The sequence below is a fragment of the Zingiber officinale genome, chromosome 3B, assembly GCF_018446385.1.
Source record: "Zingiber officinale cultivar Zhangliang chromosome 3B, Zo_v1.1, whole genome shotgun sequence".
Taxonomy (NCBI): domain Eukaryota; kingdom Viridiplantae; phylum Streptophyta; class Magnoliopsida; order Zingiberales; family Zingiberaceae; genus Zingiber; species Zingiber officinale.
This window is the reverse complement of record NC_055991.1, coordinates 101,464,093-101,486,291: the sequence shown is the minus strand read 5'-3', so window position 1 is coordinate 101,486,291 and position 22,199 is coordinate 101,464,093.

Sequence of the window (22,199 nt, the reverse complement as noted above, 5' to 3'; positions counted from 1 at the left end):
TAAGAACCTACTATCCAAGGACATTATTATACTTATTCAATCGACACTAATCTGAAATAAATATAATAACCAACTTTACCTTTTATTAATAATGAAATATGATACAAAAATGAGTCCTTTACAATCATCTCATAATTGGTACTAGGGCTACTACTAACAACACTTTCTTCATTCTTGTATCCAACTGTTGTATCATGAAAGATGAGAGAGGAGAGGGGTGAATCTTGTTCTTTTAAAATCTTTTTCTTTTTCATATTAGTAAAATAGAATCAATGTATAGTTTGTAGAGGAATAAAAAAGAGACAAAAACTAAGTGACACAATTTGTTTTACTTGGTTTGTAGTGCAGTGACTACCACTCCAAGGCTCGTGATCCTTGATCACTTTTGGTGAGCAATTCTAATATAGTTTTTTCTAAGAAGGCAAATCGTACAAGTATAAAAGATGATAGTAACAATCCTACTATCTCCAATGAATAAGTGCAAATATAAAAAGAGATTACCAACAACACTAATAAGAAGATTAAGCGAAGTTGTTGGAGAACTTTTTGGAGCAAAAGTATTGGCACTTGCATGAACAATAGAAACAGAAGTAGAATGAATAAGAGAAGAAAGTTCACTTGAGCTCGAAACTCATGACCTTCTTTTATAGACACCATTCGGTCAACCAATAAACTGTTTAGTCGACTGATCAATTCAGTCGACCAGTTCTATTGACTGAACCCTGCACCTTTCCTTGTTTGATGTGATCTGAATCGGCGTGTCTATCTTTCCTTATTTTTATCGGTCGACTGATCCTCTGATCAGTCGATGAAACTCTATTTCCTTTCTTGCCTTTTTCAGTTACCAAATATGTATTGGTTGACTAATATAATGTATTAGTCGACTAATAACTCTGTATTTCTAATTTTTGTAGAGCTCTGATCAGTGTTGTGCCATACTAGCCATATCGGTTGACTGATCTCGCTTATCAATCGATTGAACCCACGGTCAACCGGGTTTTCTCTTATTTCCAACATAGAGTTAGCATATGAAATAGTAATAAAACCTACAAAATAAGATTAGTACAAATAGGTAGTACGTATGATAAAGACAAAAATGACTGTCTTGATCTCAACTTAGAAACTTTTGTTGGTTTCTTCAGTTGGATCAGTGCCTAGGTTTTATCCCGACTAGGACATAACCTCTCTGCACTCCCTCCAAGAGCTTATCTCAACTTACCTGCCAAACATTGGGTCCTCCAAACCTATTTAAATTGTAACCGCTTAACATTAGATCGGCATGTCAGGACTTCCACTTGATTCTATATCGAGTCCTCTAGACCTATCGAATCCACCTTCTAGATATTAGGTCTACTTGACCCATCCGGACTTCCTACCTAGTTTCTATGATCTCTTGAGACCTTGCCGAGTATAAGGTTCAACTGACCTACTAGGACTTTTTAAGTTGAACATCCTGTATACTTGATCAATTTATTAGATAACAATAAGACTTAACTTGAACCTTTAAGAACATCAAAACTTTTGTTCGACTATGGTGCTCCTTGCATTAACAATCACTCCCTTTTTGATGTTTGGCATCTTGGTTCAAAGTGAAGTTAAAAAATATCCTAACTTGAAATAACTCCCTCTTAAGTTAAACTCCCTCTGAATTCAATATCTATCCCCTTTGATACACATAAAAAAATGGGGTCATAGCGATAAAAATCAAATTTTTTAAGAACTTCTAGGGTGAAAACTAAGGTAATAGTTTTGAAAATTTTCTAAGGTAAAAATATATGAAAATAAAATTAAGATAAGTATTTTTAAAAACTTTGATAATTTTCTAAGGAAGAATTTTGGAAAGGTAAATATTTTCATAAATTTTGAAGACTCAAAAGTGTTTGACAATTTTGAAAATAACATTTTTTAAAAAAAATATATAAGGAAAAATTTTTAAAACAAAAATAAATTTTAAAAACTCGTTAGGATAAGTGTATACATTTTGAAATTTTCCTAAGGAAAAATAAATTTTGAAAATTTTCTAAGAAAAAATAAATTTTTTAAATACATAAGTGTATTTTTTTAATAAGTTTTAAGATAGATTTCAAAAATGATGTTAATACTCCCCTTTAATTTAACATTTAAAAATATCCTAAATTCTAAGCTATTGGTGCAATTCCCCTAGGCCATGGTTGATCAGGTTGAGTAAGCTTGAATTAACTCAATCTTGGGTCGTAATGTGTGAGTTTCGATGTTTGGCAATATATGAAGATTGTTATGACAATGTATGGAGATTGCAGGAGCAATCGTTCGTTTGGGGAGATTGGTCGAGGTTGACCAAGTTGACAAGAAGAAGAGTCAAGTAGGTCAAGGTTGACCAGATACTTGACTGGAAAAGTTCTAACTGGAGGTTAGGCAAGGATAAGTCCAACGGGAAGGTTGGCAGAAGAGGGAAATCTAAGTAGGTTATTGTTAACCGAACACTTGGTGTTGAAAGTCCTGGTGAGTGAAGCCAGGTAGAAGAAAAATCCTAGTGAGTGAAGTTAGGTAAAAGCCCTGGTGAGTGAAGTCAGACAGAAGGAAAGTCTTGGTGAGTGAAACTAGATAGTAAGAAAATCCTGGTAAGTGAAGTCAGGTGAAAGACCTAGTGAGTGAAACTAGGCAGTAAGAATGTCCTGGTGAGTGAAGCCAGGCAATGAAAATCCAGGTGAGTCAAAGATGACCGGACATTTGGTGATTGGAAGTCTAAGTAGGTCAAAGGATTACCAGATACTTGGCATAAGGAGAAAAGTCCAAGTGGGTCAAGGGATTGACCGGACACTTGGTGAAGAAGTCCCAGCAGGTCAAGGTTGACCAAATGCTAGGCAATGAGGAGTCCAAATAGGTTAAGGTTGACTGGATGTTGGGTTTGGGAACCCTAGACTTGAATTAGGCAAGTTAGGATTGATCAATCAATCAGGTGATCGATTGAACTAGAGCTCAATCAATCAACCGATCAATTGGGAGTGTGTTGCAAGTGAAAGCATCCCAATCGATAAGCCGATCGATCGGGGAGACCTTCTCATGACCATAGAAAGGTTCCCAATCAATCAGCCGATCAATTGGGCCATGCCAATCGATCAACCGATCGATTAGGACTGGATTTCTCACAGGAATATGAGGAAGCCCGAATCGATCAATCAATTGATTCAGGGTTTTTCCAGTGAGAGCACAAAGGCTCTCTGAATCAATTGATCGATCGATTCAAGCCTCCTCGATCGATTGGGCAATTGATTGGGATATGACCGTAGCACAGGATGCACATTTTGGATGGCTGGGATCACTGGGATCTAACGTGGTAATCAATTGGGAGGAGACCCAATCGATTGGGAGCCCTAGATCCCAAAATATAAAGGCGACAACGAGTTCAAATGAGGCAACACTTACACTAAGATCTTCTCCACCGAGCTCACGATTCTTCTGCCAGTTCTTAGAGTATCTTGAGGACAAGAGTTGCTGCACTTTCGAGATTTAAGAGGCATCGACAAGCTGCATGAAATCGAACAAGAGAGGTTATTCATTGTATTATTTACACTTCTTGTTTCGAGTTATATGCTTGTGTGAGTTTGTACAAGGTTTCTCCACCTCTGGATTGTTCTGAGAAGGAGTTTTTTTTTAGTGGAGAGTGCTCGTGTGTGTCGATCTTTGGATTAGTCACCTCGTCTCCCGGTGGATACTAAGTAAATCCTGGTGTTAGCATTGTGAGCTTGCTGTGAGGTTTTCCGCTGCATTAACATCATCTTCGAAGTAAGCAAACAAGTGCGACAAGCTATTCACCCCCCTCTAGCTCCAAAGTGACCCAACAAGTGATATCAGATCGAGGTCGCTCTTTACTAGACTCATCGTCGGAAGGGCAACGAGCTAGAGGTTGAAGAAGTTGAAGCCCCTGTTGGGATGTATACTATAAGCCTAGCTTTTGTATGAACATCTATTTTGAAATATTTTGAGATGAGAATCACTTTGGTCAAATGTTTGTATTTTATATTTATATATATGTCAATGTAGTTATCCATTTAATTTATATTGTAGATAACATGGTGTGTGGTGCCACATAGAAGATCATGTTATCGGTTCCTTATAAATTATAAATAGTAGCTCACAACCAAGATGGATTGGAACAAACCATTGGAACGGTTGTAGTGTAATTTTGTATTAGTCTGTCTTGACTATAAAATTACACTAGTACACTATGTGTGTGTTGAGCAAGACTATTTGTGGTTGTTTGATTTGTACTGACTACATAAAGGAACAAAACCTCTGTTATTATGGATGTGCGTCCTCTTAATCCCTATGTAATAACAAGCACGTATACTTAGTATTTATTTCTTTAACCTATCAATGGGTGAGATTTATTCGTTAAATCAATAGGCCCGATGAGTTGGGAGATAGTACTGTTTATATGATGTGTTGTTGATTATAGAAGGAATCTGTGTCCTAATTATTTAGGCTGATGATGCCCCCTTGAGGAGCTCATAAGGATTATCATGTAAACCCTGCAGGTGGACTTAGTCCGACATGATAATAAAGTTGAGTGGTACTACTCTTGGAATCAGATGTTAATTAATTAAGTTGTCAGTAACGCATTTAATTAACATACATATTATATCTTAAACATAGGGAGATTAACGTACTCATGATAAGAAGGAGCTCATATTGTAATATGGGATTGGTGCGGTAGTTCAATAATAACCCTTTAGTGGAATGAGTTATTATTGATGGACTTGAGTTGAGTGTTTAGGCCGAACACAGGAAGCCCAAGCACATCAGGAGGCCTAAACCAATTCCTCCTCTAGGTCCCTGTTGTAGCCTCTATATAAAGCCTCACATCCACCCATCCAAGTAGTTGTAGTTGTGGTTTTTGGTTTCCGGCGCCACATCCTCCTTTCCTAGGGTCGACGCCACCTCCCTCCTTTCCTAGGGCCGACGCCACCTCCATCCCTTGCTAGGGCCGGTGCAACCTTTACCTTGCTAGGGCCGGCGGTTCCTCCACCTTGCTAAGGCCGGCGACTCCTCCTCCTTGCTAGGTCCAACGACTCTTGCTTTCCTTGGTGGGCGGCGGCTTGGAAAAGAAGAAGAAGAGAAGGTGATTTATCCTAGAGCTTCTCTTGGTGGTCAGCGGTTTGAAAACAACGAAGGGAAGGGTATTTGTTATCTTAGTAGATCGTCGCCCACACAACGTCCAAGAAGAGAAAGAGGAATATAACAGAAAATCAAGAGGTCTTTAGCTACAAAGGAAAGGTACAACTAGTTCTTTGATTCCGCTGTGTAATTAGTTTAATTTTCTTTGTATCGATTTTGGATACCAACACAAGAGGCCAGCGATCTTGTACTTCGATCAAGGTGTGCTTTGATCCGTCAAGAACTTGCTTGATTGATCAAACACATGTCTGATCAAACATGCGGGTTGCTAGGAAAAGTTCTGTACTTGTACAATTTTTGTATAGGGAAATTGAAACAAAATGGAATTCCAGCGCCTTCAGTCCCAAATTTCAACAAGTCAAAGACTTCAACAAGATGAGCTCAACTTCAAAATGGATTTCCGAGATGGACTCGGATATGACACAAGGATGCCTCCATCGTTCACATCAATGAGCTTCGATTCTTGGAAATCAAGAATTGAAAATTTTCTTATGATGGAAATAGAGCAATGGTTTGCTTTAATGGAAAGCTTTCAAGCTCCAAGAGATTCAAAAGGTAAACTCATCAAAAGGAGCAAATGGAGACAAGAGCAAGCCCAAAGATGTGAGTCCAATGATAAAGTGACCAAGCTTTTGGCCAATTTACTGCCTAGTAACATCTTGAACAAGATAGGAGAATTTGAAGATGCCAAGGAGCTTTGGAGCAAATTGACAAAGATTCATGAAGAACCCTCCACTACACCAAATCAGGACAAATCCAAAGAGGGTAACTCATTGGATCAAGAAGAAGAGAAGTCCAAAGTTGAGAGATGCTCAACATCGGAAGAAGAAGATCAAGAAACCTCATCCTCAATGGAGTGCAACAAAAAAGACAAAGAGGGAGCATACTCTTTGTTTCATGTGCAAGAGGATGAAGATGAAGAGACCTCCACCTCTAGGATTGAGGGGGAGTGTCATTCATTGACACCAGAGCAAGAAGAAGGTTTTACTTCTAGGTCAAATGGAGAGGAAGAGGATGTCACCTCCACTAGTCAAGAAAAATCAAATGGAGGATCATGTGCTAGTATAACAATTTCAATTGAAAATAATAAAAGTCATATCATTTTCTTTGAGTATAGGAAACATGGGCACTATAAGAGCAAGTTTCCTAAATTGACCAAGAAGAAGAGCCAAGTGACACCAAAGGGAAAGGAGAAGCCCAAAAATGTTGGTCCCATGTATGCAAGGGCAAGGAGCACATTGTGTGCATCTTGTACAAAGAAAATGGATATTATCGGAGCCAATGTCTAAAGCGGAAGAAACTGACCAAGCTCAAAGGAGGAAGCTCTAGTCAAGGGGGAGCTTTTAAGGGGAAACGCAAGGTATCATTTATTGAGCCAATTCCTTTGACTAATGATAAAAAGCATGCTAGAAATAATTTGTCATTTCAATGCTATCTATCATGAGAATAGAAGGCATGATAGGATTAAAGAAAAATATGTAGTTCTTCATGCCAGGCCTACCTCACTTAAGGTTAGAAAGGTAGATAACAATCTAGGCAAAAATTCTAAGGATTTTATATATACGCCTAGAAATAAAAATGCTCAAGGACTAAATGAAAAATCAAAATATAAGGATTTAAGGATGGAGAATCAATCCTTGAGGTCAAGACTTAATAAATTGGAAAAGACCCTAAAAGAAATGAAAAATATCTTTAAGGGGTCAAATAAGCAAAACCTAGGTTTAGGACATCAAGAACCATCCAATGGCCATAGAGGATTGGGATACAAACCTAAGGCTAAGAAGGATGTGACCTCTTATCATAGGGTTCCATATAGCTATGAAACCAACCTAAGGTCTAGGGGTCAAGTCAAAAATGCAAGGGAAATTACCCCTAGAAGTATTTTTTCCAAGACCAACGTGACTAAGGCTTCTAAGAAGTCTAAGAAAGTCACTAAGAAGGTCACAAGGGAAGCTATCCCTAGAGTTGACCTAGTGGAGTCCAGTATGACCAAGGCTTCTAAGAAGACTAGGAAGGTCATTAGGAAGGTATCTAGGGAAGTTATCTCTAGTGAGTACCTAGAACACTCAAGGAGTACCAATAGATTTTGGGTTCCTAAGAGTATATTCTCTACACCCTAGATGGGTTAGAGAGTGTCAACTCAAATTGGAAGGGTAGTTAACCCAACCTTAATGAAGTTGGCACTTGGAGAGCATTTTTAAGGTAGTTATTACTCCTTGAAAATGAAAAGGATTGAATGATTATACTTTGGAAGAGTAAAATGTGCCAAACTTTGAGGAATTGGACTTAAGTTAAATTGGCACAAATAAGGAAAAGCAAAAGAAACGCCAAGTTGGGAGTTTGACATTTTCTTAGGAAAATGAGGGCAATCTAGGATTAACGTTAAGTTAGCAAAGGTTTAGAGATACTTACATAGATAATCTAGGTATATTTATTTATGCTAATTTACCATGATTGTTTACCCATCATATGCCATGACATCATATTTTGCATTCATGCTTATTATGAAAAATAAATAAAAATACCATGTCATGTAATACATACATCATGTAACAATAGTATGTTTTCTTTTGAAAATTATTCTTTTTTATATATGTCATAAATCATCATGCATTATTTTCAATTCCTTTTAATTAAGGACAATGACATTTATCAACAAATGGTAAAGGATTTTATCAACAAGTGACATCCTAGGTGGATGTTCATAAATTAAAATACCTAGATAGATATGCATAATCCCTTAATTTAGGGAAAACCAATATCTATATCTCACAAAGACTATAAGGTGACTTGTCTATGTTTTCGTGCACATTAAATACAAGTGAGATGTTAGGATAATAAGCAAAACTCAAGATGTTGATTTAGTGCATGTATTTGAGTTTTAGTTTCATCAAAATACATAGTTATGCGTTATCTAATCATTGGGAAAGCTGATGTACAAGTCATGTGCATTGAGCTCAAAGAACATGGTTGGAAATTGGTTTTGAAAATCACTTTAAATATATACTTTGGAAAATACTGGTGAAGACTATCCTTTAATAGTAATCACATTGAAAAGTTAGACACAAACTAGAAAAAAATATTGAAAATTTCAAATTTCAAAAATTCAGAAATCCAATCGATCAGTCAATCAATTGGGAGAGTTTGATCGATCAATTGATCAATTGAATTGGTTTTCTCGTGAGCAGAAGCTCACGGAATCGATCAGCCGATCGACTCAACTCTGCCTAGCTAGATTAGTTGATCGATTCAAGGGCACTTTCTACGAACATAAGCTTGTAGAATCGATCAGTGGATCGATTGAATTACTTCAATCGATTGAGTCCTAACTTCAATCGATTGAAAAGGTTGATTTTGATTAAAAATGTCTGATTTCAGCACACTAAGACATTTTTAGTCGTGTTAACCATTCATAACCCCTTAAAATATATTTATATATATTTAGGGGTGGTTTTCTTTATGAAAATAAGATTGGATTGGTTAAGAAAGACTAAGTTGGAGTTTAAGTTGAGGTTTACAGTCAAATATTGATATTTGAACTCAAAACATCAAATTTTTGGGCTTCCTAAAGTCTTAGGAATTCCAAGTCATTGTTGGTGCAATGACAGAAGTTTAGAGCATATTTTTAGGGGGAGCGACTCTTTAAAGACATCAAAATTATTTTTCACAAAAATTTAAAAGGGAGTAAACCTTCATTGTGATAAATGCTCAAGGGTGAGCGATCTTCATTGTAGTGTTGTGAACAATGAGTGAAGTTGTGAACAATGTATGATAACTCTTATGGAGGAGAGTTTTTGATGTGTGCCAAAGGGGAAGAATGTAGGGTTTAAGTTAAGCCCTCATTACCCAAAAGGGAGTTTATCCTTTAGGAAAGGGAGAGAATGAAGGAAAACCCTCATTCATGTTGGTGCAACGGAGGCCGGCAAGAGGGGGGTGAATTACCTGCATAAATTAAAACTACCCTCCTCGGATTTTTCAACTCAAAATAAAAGCAACTATAATAAAAATTATAACAAAAATAAAATAGGAGACAGAAGTTTAACTTGGTTACAACCAAGAAGGTTGTTAATCCAAGGCAGTCGAAGATCGCACTAGCAGAGTCTCCTTCACTGTAGGCGAAGAGACCTTTTTACACACTTAGAATGCTCACTAGTTGCTAGGAATTGCTTACAGAGTTGATTACTGAGTTGTTGTCTAATTCCTAGTTCTAGAGGCCTTTATATAGCCTCTGGAAATCCTATCTCGGATGTCTGAGGCGCCTCCAATAGGGGTCCAAGGCGCCTCCAATAGGGGTCCATCGAGAGAGTGGATAAAACTTTATCCAAAAGCCAACGTTCACTTCTGCCAGGTCCGAGGTGCCTTCAACAAGGGTTGAAGGCGCCCTCAAGCTGGAGGCACCTCCAAGCTTGATGGAGGTGCCTCCAAGCTGGCTGGCAGCTTTTCCAGCTTGCTTGCTTCTTTGCTTCGTCTTCCGAAGTCTCGTTCTTTTGGGTGATTCCGACTAACCAAAATAGGGCTCACCCGAACCCAATTTCCGGCCTTCTCCTCGAGCAGTCTTCCTCTCGGCTTAACGTCCCTTGAAAGTCGCGCACGTTCTTCTCGCCCACCGGTGTACTCTTCCGCAGCTCTCTCGTCCTTTGGACGCACCGAGCCCGTCGGCTCCCATCCTGTGCCGTCCTTCTCGCTAGCTGTGTCTTCCGCTCGACTTCCTACGCTCCTAAGCTCCTGCACACTCAGACACATGGGTCAAACACAAAGCAGGACCTAACCAACTTGGTTGATCACATCAAAACACCCGCGGGGTCCAACAATTCATGCTTTTGCATAAAGAAGAAGTTGAGACTATGAGATTAACCTAACTTAAATGTATTGTCAAACATCAAAAAGGGGAAGATTGTTGGTGCAATTCCCCTAGGTCAAGGTTGACCAGGTTGACTAAGCTTGATTTGGCTCGAGCTTGAGTCATAATGTGTGAGTTTTAATGTTTGATAATATATAAAGATTATTTTGATAATGTATGGTGATTGCAAGAGAAATCGTCTATTTGGGGAGATTGGTCGAGGTTGATTAGGTTGATAAGAAGAAGAGTCAAGTAGTTCATGGTTGATCGAATACTTGATTGAGAAAGTCCTAACTGGAGGTTAGGCAGGGATAAGTCCAACGAGAAGGTTGGTAGAAGAGGGAAATCTAAGTGGGTCATTGTTGACCAGACACTTGGTGTTGAAAGTCTTGGTGAGTGAAGTCAGGTAGAAGAAAAATCCTAGTGAGTGAAGCTAGATAAAAGCCCTCGTGAGTGAAGCCAGGCAGAAGGAAAGTCCTAGTGAGTGAAGCCAGGTAGTGAGAAAATCCTAGTGAGTGAAGTAGGTGAAAGACCTAGTAAATGTAGCTAGCTAGGTAGTAAGAATGTCCTGGTGAGTGAAGCCGAGCAATGGAAATTCAAGTGGGTTAAGGATGACTGGACATTTGTGATTGGAAGTCCAAGTAGGTCAAATGATTGACCAAATACTTGGCATAAGGAGAAAAGTCCAAGTGGGTCAAGGGATTGACCGAACACTTGGTGAAGAAGTCCCAACAGGTCAAGGTTACCCGGATGCTAGGCAATGAGGAGTCCCAACAAGTCAAAATTGATTGGATGTTGAGTTTGGGTACCCTAGACTTGAGTTAGGCAAGTTAGAGTTGGTTAATTGATCAAGTGATTGATTGAACTAGAGCCCAATCAATTAGCCGATCGATTGGGGAGACCTTCTCACGAGCACAGAAAGGATCCCAATCGATTGGGCCTGGATTTCTTGCAGTAATATGAGGAAGCCTAAATCGATCAGTCAATCAATTCAGGTCTTTTCCAACGAGAGCACAGAGACACTCTGAATTGATCAGTATATCAATTCAAGCCTCCCTAATAGATTAGGCAATCGATTGGGATATGACTGTTGCGCAGGATGCAAGTTTTGGATAGTTGGGATCGCTGGGATCTAACGTGGCAATCGATTGGGAGGAGGCCCAATTAATTGGAAGCCCTAGATCGTAGAATATAAAGGCGCCAGCGAGTTCAAATGAGGCAGCACTTACACGAAGATCTTCTCCACCAATCTCACCATTCTTCCACCAGTTCTTAGAGCATCTTGAGGACAAATGTTGCTGCACTTTCGAGATTCAAGAGGCATCGACAAGCTACATGAGATCAACAAGAGAGGTTATTCATTGTATTGTTTACATTTACTTATTGTTTTGAGTTATATGCTTGTGTGAGTTTGTATGAGGTTTCTCCACCTCCGGATTGTTCCAAGAAGGAGTATTTTTCTTAGTGGAGAGTGCTCGTGTGGGGTAATATCATCCACGTCGAGCGCCCGGACCCTAAAAGTGAGGTTTCGGGTGCCTGGACCCAAAAAGTCAACAGGATTGACTTTTTTAGTCCGGATCCTCTGCTCTGGTGTTGCTCACCTCGATCCAGGTCTTCTACTCTGGCTCCGCTCGCTTGGGTGATTTCGGCCATCCGGAATAGGGCTCACCCGAACCCAACTTCCGGCCTTCTCGAGCAACCTTTCGCTCCAGCTTCTCATCCCTCAGAAATGCCTCGCGCCTCCTTCTCGTCCGCACGTATACTCTTCTGTAGCATCTCGTCCCTCGGACGCACCGAGCTTGTCGGCTCTCTCCCGTGCCATCCTTCTCGCTAGCTGCGTCTTTTGCTCGACTTCTTGTGCTCCTAAGCTCCTGCACACTTAGACAAAAGGTTAAACATAATATGACCTAACTTAACTTATTTGATCACATCAAAACTACCTTGGGGTACCAACAATCTCCTCCTTTTTGATGTGAGCAACTCAAGTTAAGTTAGGACAAACTAACATAAACATAAAGGCAATTAAAGAGGCAATTAAAAAATTTTAATTTTAATTTTAATTTTAATCTACCAATCTACCTCTCCCTAGACTTAATCTTTTTCTTCTCCCCCTTTGATCACATAAAAAATGGGGTACCAAGAAAAATCTAAAGATAATTCTAATTTTCAAGTAATTTTGAAAAAAAACTTATCAAGTTTGATATAAAAAAATTCTAATAATTTTAGAAACTTTAAGTGTTGTAAAAATTTCTAAGAAAATTTCAAGCAGAAAAGTTTTCTAAGTTAAAAAAAAATTTTGTGCAATGTATAAAATAAATTTTGGTAAAGCAAAGTTTATAAAATAACTTTAAAAAACTTTAAGTTAAATAGATTAAAATAAATGAGAAAATTTTCTAAGTTAAACAATTTATAGAGAAAAATTTGAGAATTTTCCAAGTAAAAAAAATTGAGTAACTATTTAAAGCATTATCTAATTTCAATTTTAATACTCTACCATTTAGTCAATTTAACATTTTATTTCAATATTTGACTTCTAGGCTATGACGAGGTATTAGGGCTTCTTGGTTATTGGAGCAACAACCACTTTCTAGACAAAAACTTATAAGGAAATTAAACGTCTAATGTACTCTCTGAAAGCCCTAAGTCTAATTAAACTTTTACTTCAGATAAGACTTTGGAACCCAGTAAAGGTTCCTTCCAACTGGGTTAATTAGAAATTTCTTAGGGACATACTTCTTTGAAATGTTTCTAATTTATCCTTTATGATATTTAAAATGACAGTTCAAGTTATATTTTCTAACACTTGTACTATATGTGTATGTATTATTTCTCAAGTTATTTATTTCTAGTTGAAAATTATCATTTTCTAGCTTTATTCTGTCAAAATCTTCTAATGGACAAGATTTTGCTAGAATTAACTTTAATTTCTTAATTTCTTTTTCAAGTTTGCAACAATCTTTGGTTAATAATTTCATAAATTTAAATAATTCATCGGGAGGTAGAGATCGTACCTAACTTACTTTGTCAATCTCGTTATCCGTACCTCCCCCTGAACTGCTGCTTTCTTCCCATGTAGCTCCCCCTTCATCGATGCTCTCGATGCTCATTTTGGATGAGCTTGCTTCGTGTTCATCTTCTTGATGACTAGCCATTAACGTAAGTCCAGAGAAAGCCTCAACTTCTGATTCGGATGACCTTTCATCCCATGTCGCCTTTAAAGTCTTGTACTTGTTCGTTTGGACAGGCTTCTTTCCTTTGTCCTTATCCTTATTCCTTAACTTAAGGCAGTTGTCCTTAACGTACCCTTCTTCATTGCAGTGGTTGCATCTGATTGTCCTTCTCTTTCTACCCTGCGGATGGTTAGTTTTTCTTGATTTAAATAACTTTTTAAAATGTCTTACCATCATTACCATTTCATCGTCATCGAGAGAGGATTTTGACTCATGTTTGTCTCTTGTTGCCTTGAAGGTGATGTTGTGCTTCAGCTCCTTCGTACCTGCACATCTTGATTCATGTACTTCAAAAGTTGAAAATAATTCTTCTAAGGTAATAGATTCTAAGTCCTTAGAGATATAGAAGGCATCTACTAGTGATATCCATTAGTGAATCTCAGTTGCTTACCTTTTCTTCGTGATTCAAAAGTCTAGTGATGAGCTCCTTAATCCTCGAGCCAAGGTGTGCAATCATTTCATCTTCTTCAAATTGTAGGTTGGTGAGCTGGTTGCGAAGTAAGTCCCATCTCGCGAGCTTGGCTTTGGATGCCCCTACATGTAGCTTAAGGAACTTCGTCTAAAGCTCCTTTGCTGAGTTGTAGGTGCCGATCCGATTGACTTCTTGTGGTGGAAGGATGCTCAGCAGATGGAACTCTGCTTTGCCATTTGCCATGTAGTCGACCTGCTCCTTCTTTGTCCACTAGTATTCTTCCTTACCCTCGGGTGCTGTAAAACCGAACTTCATTATTAAAAGTAATTTAAAGTCAGTTTTAAAGAATACCTACATTCTCTTTTTCCAGCTAGCGAACTCCCCCTCGAACTTCGGTGGGTATATGCTCGGTCCGACCATTGATTCGGTGCTTCGATCAGCGGTTAGTCCTCTTGAAGCGTCCTGGCTCTAATACCACTTGTTAGGACAATTGGCCGGCTAGAAGGAGGTTTGAATAGCCCTGCACAAAATCAAAACAAACGAACCCGTCTCAGGCTTAAAAGAACACTTGCATAAAATAATTAAATGAACAGAAAAAAATGAGGCTCAAGAATTTACTTGGTTACAACCAGGGAGGTTGTTAATCCAAGGGAATAAATCACACTACTTTCTCCTTCAGGTGGACAAGCCTCTTTATAGCAATTTACGCACAGAAAGATGAAGCTAAATTAGAAAGAAAAGCACACAAGTGTTGTTTCAGTAATTGATTGTTCTTTTCTTGCTTTTGGACCAAGATTGTATTTATAGCCTTGGTCGGGGCACCTGGAAGTGTTCCAGGCGCCTGGAGTGGGATAGAATTCTATCCCTAACGCAACGGTTAACATCCACGTCAAAATGGATAAAAGTGAGGTTCCGGGCGCCCAGACCCTAAAAGTCAACAAGATTGACTTTTTTCAGTTCGGGCCCTCTACTCCGGTGCTGCTTGCCTCAGTCCGGGTCTTCCACTCCGGCTCTGCCCACTTGGGTGATTTTGGCCATCCTGAATAGGGCTCACTCGAACCCAACTTCCGACCTTTTCGAGCAACCTTCCACTCTAGCTTCTCGTCCCTCGGAAAGGCCTTGCGCCTCCTTCTCGTCTACCCGCGTACTCTTCCATAGCACCTTGTCCCTCGGACGCACCGAGCCCGTCAGCTCTCTCCCGTGCCATCCTTCTCACTAGCTACGTCTTTTGCTTGACTTCTTGTGCTCCTAAGCTTCTGCACACTTAGACACAAGGTTAAACACAACAGGATTTAACTTAACTTGTTTGATCACATCAAAACTACATTGGGGTACCAACAGGGTGAATAGCGCTTGTGGCTAATTCATTTTTCGAGTAAACACGCAGCGGAATAAAATGGAAATCAAACAATACACAAACACCAAGATTTTACTTGGTTCGGAGCCTGTGACGACTCCTACTCTAAGGCCCGCCGCACGTAAGAGTGCTTTCGTTCGACAATCACTAATCAATCGTAAAATCTTTACAAAGATAATTACAACAGATATATAATTTAAGTGTAGAATTAAAAGTATACCAACAACTATGAATAAGGAACTTCGGGCTTTCGGTTATCGAAGTTACGTTACAGCTTTGTCGAATTATTTTTAGAGCAACACGTAAGAGAAGAAGTTGCTCGGAATGATGATCTCTACCATCTGGTTGAGACGACCTTAAATAGCCTGCTGAAGGCACCTTTAGCCTTCATGGAAGGCGCCTCCAACAGGGATACTTATCCCTCGCCGATCAAAATTGATAACTCCCGTTGCCTACAAAAGTTATCCAGTCGAAAGCGCCTTCAGCGTCCTTGGAAGGCGCCTTCTGCAGTGCTTCCTGCGCAGCTACAGCCAAGGCGCCCGAGGCGCCTCCAACAGCCCGGAGGCACCTCGGACACTGTTCATCCGAGCATTCTCTTGTGCAACTCCCTTCCTGCAAGGCATATTAGTTCACAAACAAAGTATACCCTGCAAAACTAAGTTAGCACAATAAAATACAAATAATATAAGTATTTGAAACTTTTCGGACTGTCCGGTTCTGACTTCGAGTTTCTCAGAAATCCTAGGTCGAACTGATGTCTACTGTTCCCTCACCGAGGAACGCATCCTCACCTACTCCTCTCATGAGAGTTTACTTGTTGCCAGATTGATTCTCCAGACCAACTGGACTTTTGCTCAACGTTCAAAGCTTCCAGTCTTCATGCTGGATGTCCGCTCCATGACCCATTCAGACTTCCACCCAATTCGTGACACCAGGATTTCAACCTAGAGTCCCCGACTCTAGGATTTTTCCCGAAGCTCTCGACCCGCCAAGACTTTCCGCCTGGGGTTAGCACCCCCTAGGACCTAGGGTTACTGCCCCTAGGGTTTTCCACCTGCCTAGAATCCACTAGGACTTTTGCCTAAGAACACTTAGGACTTTCCTGCAATCTCATTCAAACTTGTCAAATTACAAGATAACTTAACTTTGGATCCTTTGACATAATCAAAACTCAGGTTTGATCATCGGATGCTTCCATACCAACATCCTGGTGTTAGCATTGTGAGCTTGTTGTGAGGTTTTCTGCTATATCATCATCATCTTCGAAGCAAGCAAACAAGTGCGACGAGCTATTCACCTCCCCTTTAGCTCCAAAGTGACCCAACACAATCATGCATATGCTAAAAAAAATGTTTAAAGAAACAACTAGACAATTGTCCTTATTTAGAACGGTCTAACTTTAGCTTTTAGTTTTTATCACAAGATATAAGCTTTTTGGCTAAAGTTAGTTAAGTTGGGTGTTTGGCCTCTAATTAGTTTTAACTAAATAAGATTACTCAACTTGATCAATGTATTTTTTAAAACTTGAATTTATATCGATGCATTGATAAAAGCATTTGAAATCTAGGCAAAATTTTAAGCATCTCACCACATTCTAAGTTTCACAACACACAAATAAAGAACCCTAGTATGCTTGTGAGATGTTGAATTCCTATAGCTATAGGATCATGCTTTTTTACTGTATTACCTAGGCTAGTTCCATCTTGACATTTTTGAAGCTCTAAGTTTTGTAAATCATAGATCTAAAAGAAAATATAAGTTTTTAAAAACTATCATTTTAAAAATACCATAAAAATAGATACCTATTCTACAAAGCAAATATTTATATTGTAGAAAATAATTTTATGTACACAAAGCTGAATAAGGAAAATACATAAAGTCTAAGTGACAGACAAGACTAAATCATTAGATACAACATAAAGTTAAAATAGGTTAAGGTCTAAACAAGTATGATAGATCTAAGTCTGAAACATGTCAATAGTGTCAAATCCATATCAGTGATCATCTATGGAGCAAAGGTAGTCAAACATCCTATGATTCTCTTCCTCTAGAGTATCAATATGATCTGTCATGTTATGATGGAAGTCCATGAGCTACCCCTGGAATGAGGTGTACTGATCATGAATCATGGTCTGGAGTGAGTTAAAGCAACCAAAGATATCATCGCAAAGTTGACTGTAAGGATCACTAGCTGATGGAGGGGCTATAGAAGATGTACCCTGAGCTGCATCTATTAATTGAGTCATAGTCATATTCTGGGTTATCATCGGATCATAAGGCTCCTCAACTGCAATAGGTTCTTCCTCGGCATCGACTCTCTCCCCAATGGGTCGGACGTAACACGGATGACTACACTTATATGTAAGACCCTGTGAACTAGCCTTGATCCCAGTCAAGGATAACTGACGAATACCTACTATATCAAAATCAGACAACTCTATCAATTTCCCTCATCCGACACTTATCCCTAATGATGCTATGAAGGCTATAAGAATATAGCACTGGATCATATGAACTTTCTTCGAGGTAGTATACCCCGAATAATAAATGATGGATTTAAAGACCTAATATTCTAAGTCAAGGTCTAATTGATGTTTCAGTGCATGCATAAAAAAGAGATGAATTAGATGCAAGACAACTAAGTCTCGTGATGTTAGGGGATGAACTCCAGAAACAACCATTTTGAAAAGTGCATTGTCTCTTGGACTTAGAGTTATTGATGACATCTTTTTTGGACTTGGGCCCTCAAAGGTCAACATATATGATGTCTAGAGATAGATACGAGAATGGATCTGGCAATGTGTCTGGGTAGGATGGGAAGAGAAAGATCTAATTGCCTGACAACCATATGCGCAAAAATCGAAGAAATGTGTGAAGATCAAACATGCCCCTAGATGCAACATTGATTTTAAAATGATGTACATCAATCTCACACAGATTATGATAGAACTTTATACATAGTATTGTGTTGTATGCATGTGTACAATAAACTAAACTGTCTAGTAAAAGGTGCTGAATATGTTAATGGCTTCACGATAGTAAGTTTGATAGAACGCAAGATCACTACATCGTGGCCCAACAACTAAGAATTCTTTATTATTAAAGGATTGATTTAAAACCTAAGTGGAAAACCTAGGATCTAGGCTGAGAATCGAAAATCTAGCCTCTTTTTGAGAGGTCTTACGTTTCTTTCTACAATGATTACAGATAAAAGATAATAAGTAAATGTGATATATATATATATATATATATATATAATAGGGGATTAAGTTTTGAATTAATTACGATTAAGATTCATTATTTAGAGTTAAATTGATTTAAGTATTGATTTAAAGCTAATTAATTTAATTGGGTTGGATTATTTTTATTTGGTTTTGAATTTCAAATTATTAGGATTGAAATTGGCTTACTGAAATTCGGTTTACTCTGATTATGAGTTAGATCTAATTAATTTTGATTATTTAAGTTAAAATTAATAATTTATTAATTTAGGATTTATAAGAATAATTGATTAATAATTTTGAATTCATCTTTCAATTATTTATTAAGCTTAGTTGAGTTAGAATTAATTTATTCGGATTTCATATTAATATATTAATTAATTAATTTTCAGTTTAGGATTAATCTAGTTGTTAGGTTTATTTCGATTACAGCTTTAATTTAATTTTAATCAAAGTTTAATTAAGTTTGAATTGATTTTCATTTCATCTGGTCTAAATTTTCAATTAAGAGTAATTTTATAATTTTTGTAAGATGAGTTATGTTAATTATCAGGAGTTATTTTAACTTGTATTTGTTGGATATTTTTCCTCGAAGAAAAATATAGATATATTAATCTTCGGTGTTGAGATCTAATGGTTGATCCCAATTAATCATCTCGACGATGAGTTAATGATTCTAACCGGTGGAGCTCAGTATGGCGATGTGGACCTTGTATCATTTATACTCTCGACATCCCCTTTCGATTATCGAAGTACCCTTTCGGGTAAGAGACATACCTTTCTTAGTATCGTCGCTACCGACCTAATCTTGTCAGTCGTCGAATCATCCCTTCGGATATCGACACAATCCCTTTGGGTAAACTCATCCCTAAGGATAAGAGTATTAAGGTCGAGGTGGAGGCTAGGTCTTTTTTCCTTAAGATGATATTACCCCCACCCAAGTGCTTACGGTTTATTGGCAATCGTCTCCCAAGATACAACCACTTGTGTTTCGGAATAGGAGCACTCCAAATTTTGAACCCTATCGAACTTTCAAAGCCTTGAAACTCTTAAGAGAGGAAAGAGATAATATAACCCAAGAGGAGAATTCACAACTTGAGGGTTCTGAAAATAGTCATGATTCATTAGGCTTGATGAGTACTTGAATTCTCATAGTGATTTCTTAACTATATCTTGGTCATTAGATTGATGCTCGAAATATTAAAGCTCATTTGAAAAAATAGAAATCTCACCAATTGCATCATTACAAATGTACAATTGTTTTTTTTTTAAAAAAGTATATGAAATAAGAGATTGAAAAAATTATTGTCATGAGTGGAAACTAATTGTTTGCCCCTTTGAGACCGAGTTAGGTTGTTGGTGAGGGAAGCATCCGACGGTTGAACCTGAGTTTTGATAATGACAAAGGATTCAAAGTTAAGGTTATTTGTGATCTAATGTGTTTGAATGAGTCTGCAGGAAAAGTCCTAGGGTATCTTAGGCAAAAGTCCTAGCTGCGGTTAGGCAGGCAGAAAACACTAGGGGGTGGTAACCCTAGGCGGAAAGCCTTGGCGGGTCGAGGTCTTCGGGCAAAAGTACTAGAGTCGGAAACTCTAGGTGAAAATCCTGGTGTCGCGGATCGGGTGGAAAGTCTGGGCGGGTCATGGAGCGGACGTCCAGTGGAAAGACCTGAAGACTCAGGCGTTGAGTAAAAGCTCAGTCGATCTGGAGGATCAAACTGGCAACAGGTATACTCTCCTGAGTGGAGGTGGTGAGGACGCGTTCCTCGAAAGAGGGAACACTAGGCATCGGTTCGACCCTATTCCAGTCGGAAATTCGAAGTCAGAACCGGACAGTCCGGTGACTGTCAAAACATTTATGTTTGTCTTATTATTACGTGCTAACTTTATGTTGCAGGGTAAACATGGTATTTTGGGACTAATGTATCTTGTAGGGATAAAATAGCATTGTTTGCCTTAGATGAACAGTACTCAAGGCGCCCTCCATGGAGCTTGGAGGCGCCTCAAGTGCAAGAGTTGGAGAGTGTGCGCAGCAAGGCTGGAGGCGCCCTCATGGAGTGCTAAGGCACCTCGGACGACCTTGAAGGTGCCCTCTATGGCATTGGAGGCGCCCTCAGGTGGATAGGCTGCGATGGAGTTAAAGCTCATCCACGCTGCGGATCCGCCTGGGATGGAGGCACCCTTAAGGACATTGAAGGCGCCCTCAACAGCTTATATAAGCCTGTCTCGACCAGCAGTTTGGACTAATACAATTTTAGCAATCCTTCTTCAGCGCACTGCTAACGAGACGATCCGACTGGACTACAACAAGACCCCGACGACCTGAAGCTGCGAAGTTTCAATTCACTATTGTCGGTATAGCTTTTTCAGTATAGTTTTATATTAATCTCTTGTAATCTTTTGCGCGATTATAGTTGTTGCCCAAAGTAAATGCTCAATAAGCGTGGGCCTTAGAGTAGGAGTCGCCACAGGCTCCGAACCAAGTAAATCCCTGTGTTTGCTTGTGTCTCTGTGTTTTAATTTCCGCTGCATTATTCTAAGATTTTTGAAACGAAAAGTGAAAGTCACGAGTGCTATTCACCCCCCCCCTCCCCCTCTAGCGCTTTTCGATCCAACAATTGGTATCAGAGCGGGGTCGCTTCAATTTGGTGCAACCACCAATCAAGCATATTTTTCGTGGTGATTTTTAGTTTTTCAGAGTTGATCGAAATCGGTAGTATTGGCGTCTTCTGATCTAGTTTTTCTTTAGTAATCAAATTTTTTCTCGAAGTTGGTGCAACACCACTCGGGTTTGCGTGTTTATTTTTTTTAACCTGCACTACTAAACCCAAGACCTAGTCTTGGAATCTTTTGTCGTTTATTTTTTCCTGTGTGCGAGATTTATTTCACAAATGGCTCATCGAGAATGCTATAGCACAACCCGACCACTGCTCTTCTCCGGGGAAGACTTCGGCTATTGGAAGGGCCAAATAGAGTCCTACCTCCAAACTCAGTTTGAGGTATGGATGATCATCAAGACCGACATCTCACTCCCACTTAATGGCGCAGGAAAACTCATATCATGCGAAAATTGGGAACCTAGCATAATAAAGAAGATAGAAGCCAACGCAAAAGCAACATGTATCCTTCAATGCGGCCTTACAAAGGAGGAACTGAATCGAGTCAGCCCCTTCTCAAGTGTAAAAGAGTTGGGGCAAAAACTGATCTAGCTACACGAGGGTACATCAGACACGAAGGTAAGTAAGAGGGATCTCATTTTTTAACAAATTATACAACATTAAAATGCAGGAAGGTGAAACGGCAAGCTAATTGCATGCCCGTATACAAGATCTGCTAAACGGACTCCATGCAATCAGACAGAAAGTGGAGAACCGCGACGTCCTAAGGTACGCCCTAAATGCCTTTCCGATGAATACCTTGTGGGCATCCATGGTAGATACTTACGAGGTATCCAAAGATTTATCTTTAATTAAATTTGACGAATTATTGCTGAATTTGAATTACATGAACAAATTAACGCTCAATCATCTGAGAAGGGTATAGCTTTGATTGCAGGTACAAGCAGAGCGCGCGAATAAAAAGTAAGACGCAGAACCGAATCGGAGTCAGAAGAAGAACCGTACTAAGACGATGACGATGACGATGACGAGATCACAGCTGAACTCGTCAACTTGGTAAGAAAGCTCTACAAAAAGAACAAGGGCTTCAACAAGAAGGACGTCAAGAAGGTGATCCAGTCCAAGGAGGTTTAACCAAGTTCGAAGGTGAAGTTCGAAGTAACCTGCTACGACTGCAACCAAAAGGAACATATCAAAGCCAACTATCCGAATCAAAAGGATGCAAAGAAGCAAAGAAAGAAGAAAGCTCTGAAGGCAACCTGGGATGAGTCCTCATCAAAAGAGTCTGATGAAGAGCTTGAACAGACGAGCTTCCTTGCACTAACGGCCCAGGACCAAACCAATGAATTTGAAAGCGAGAATGAA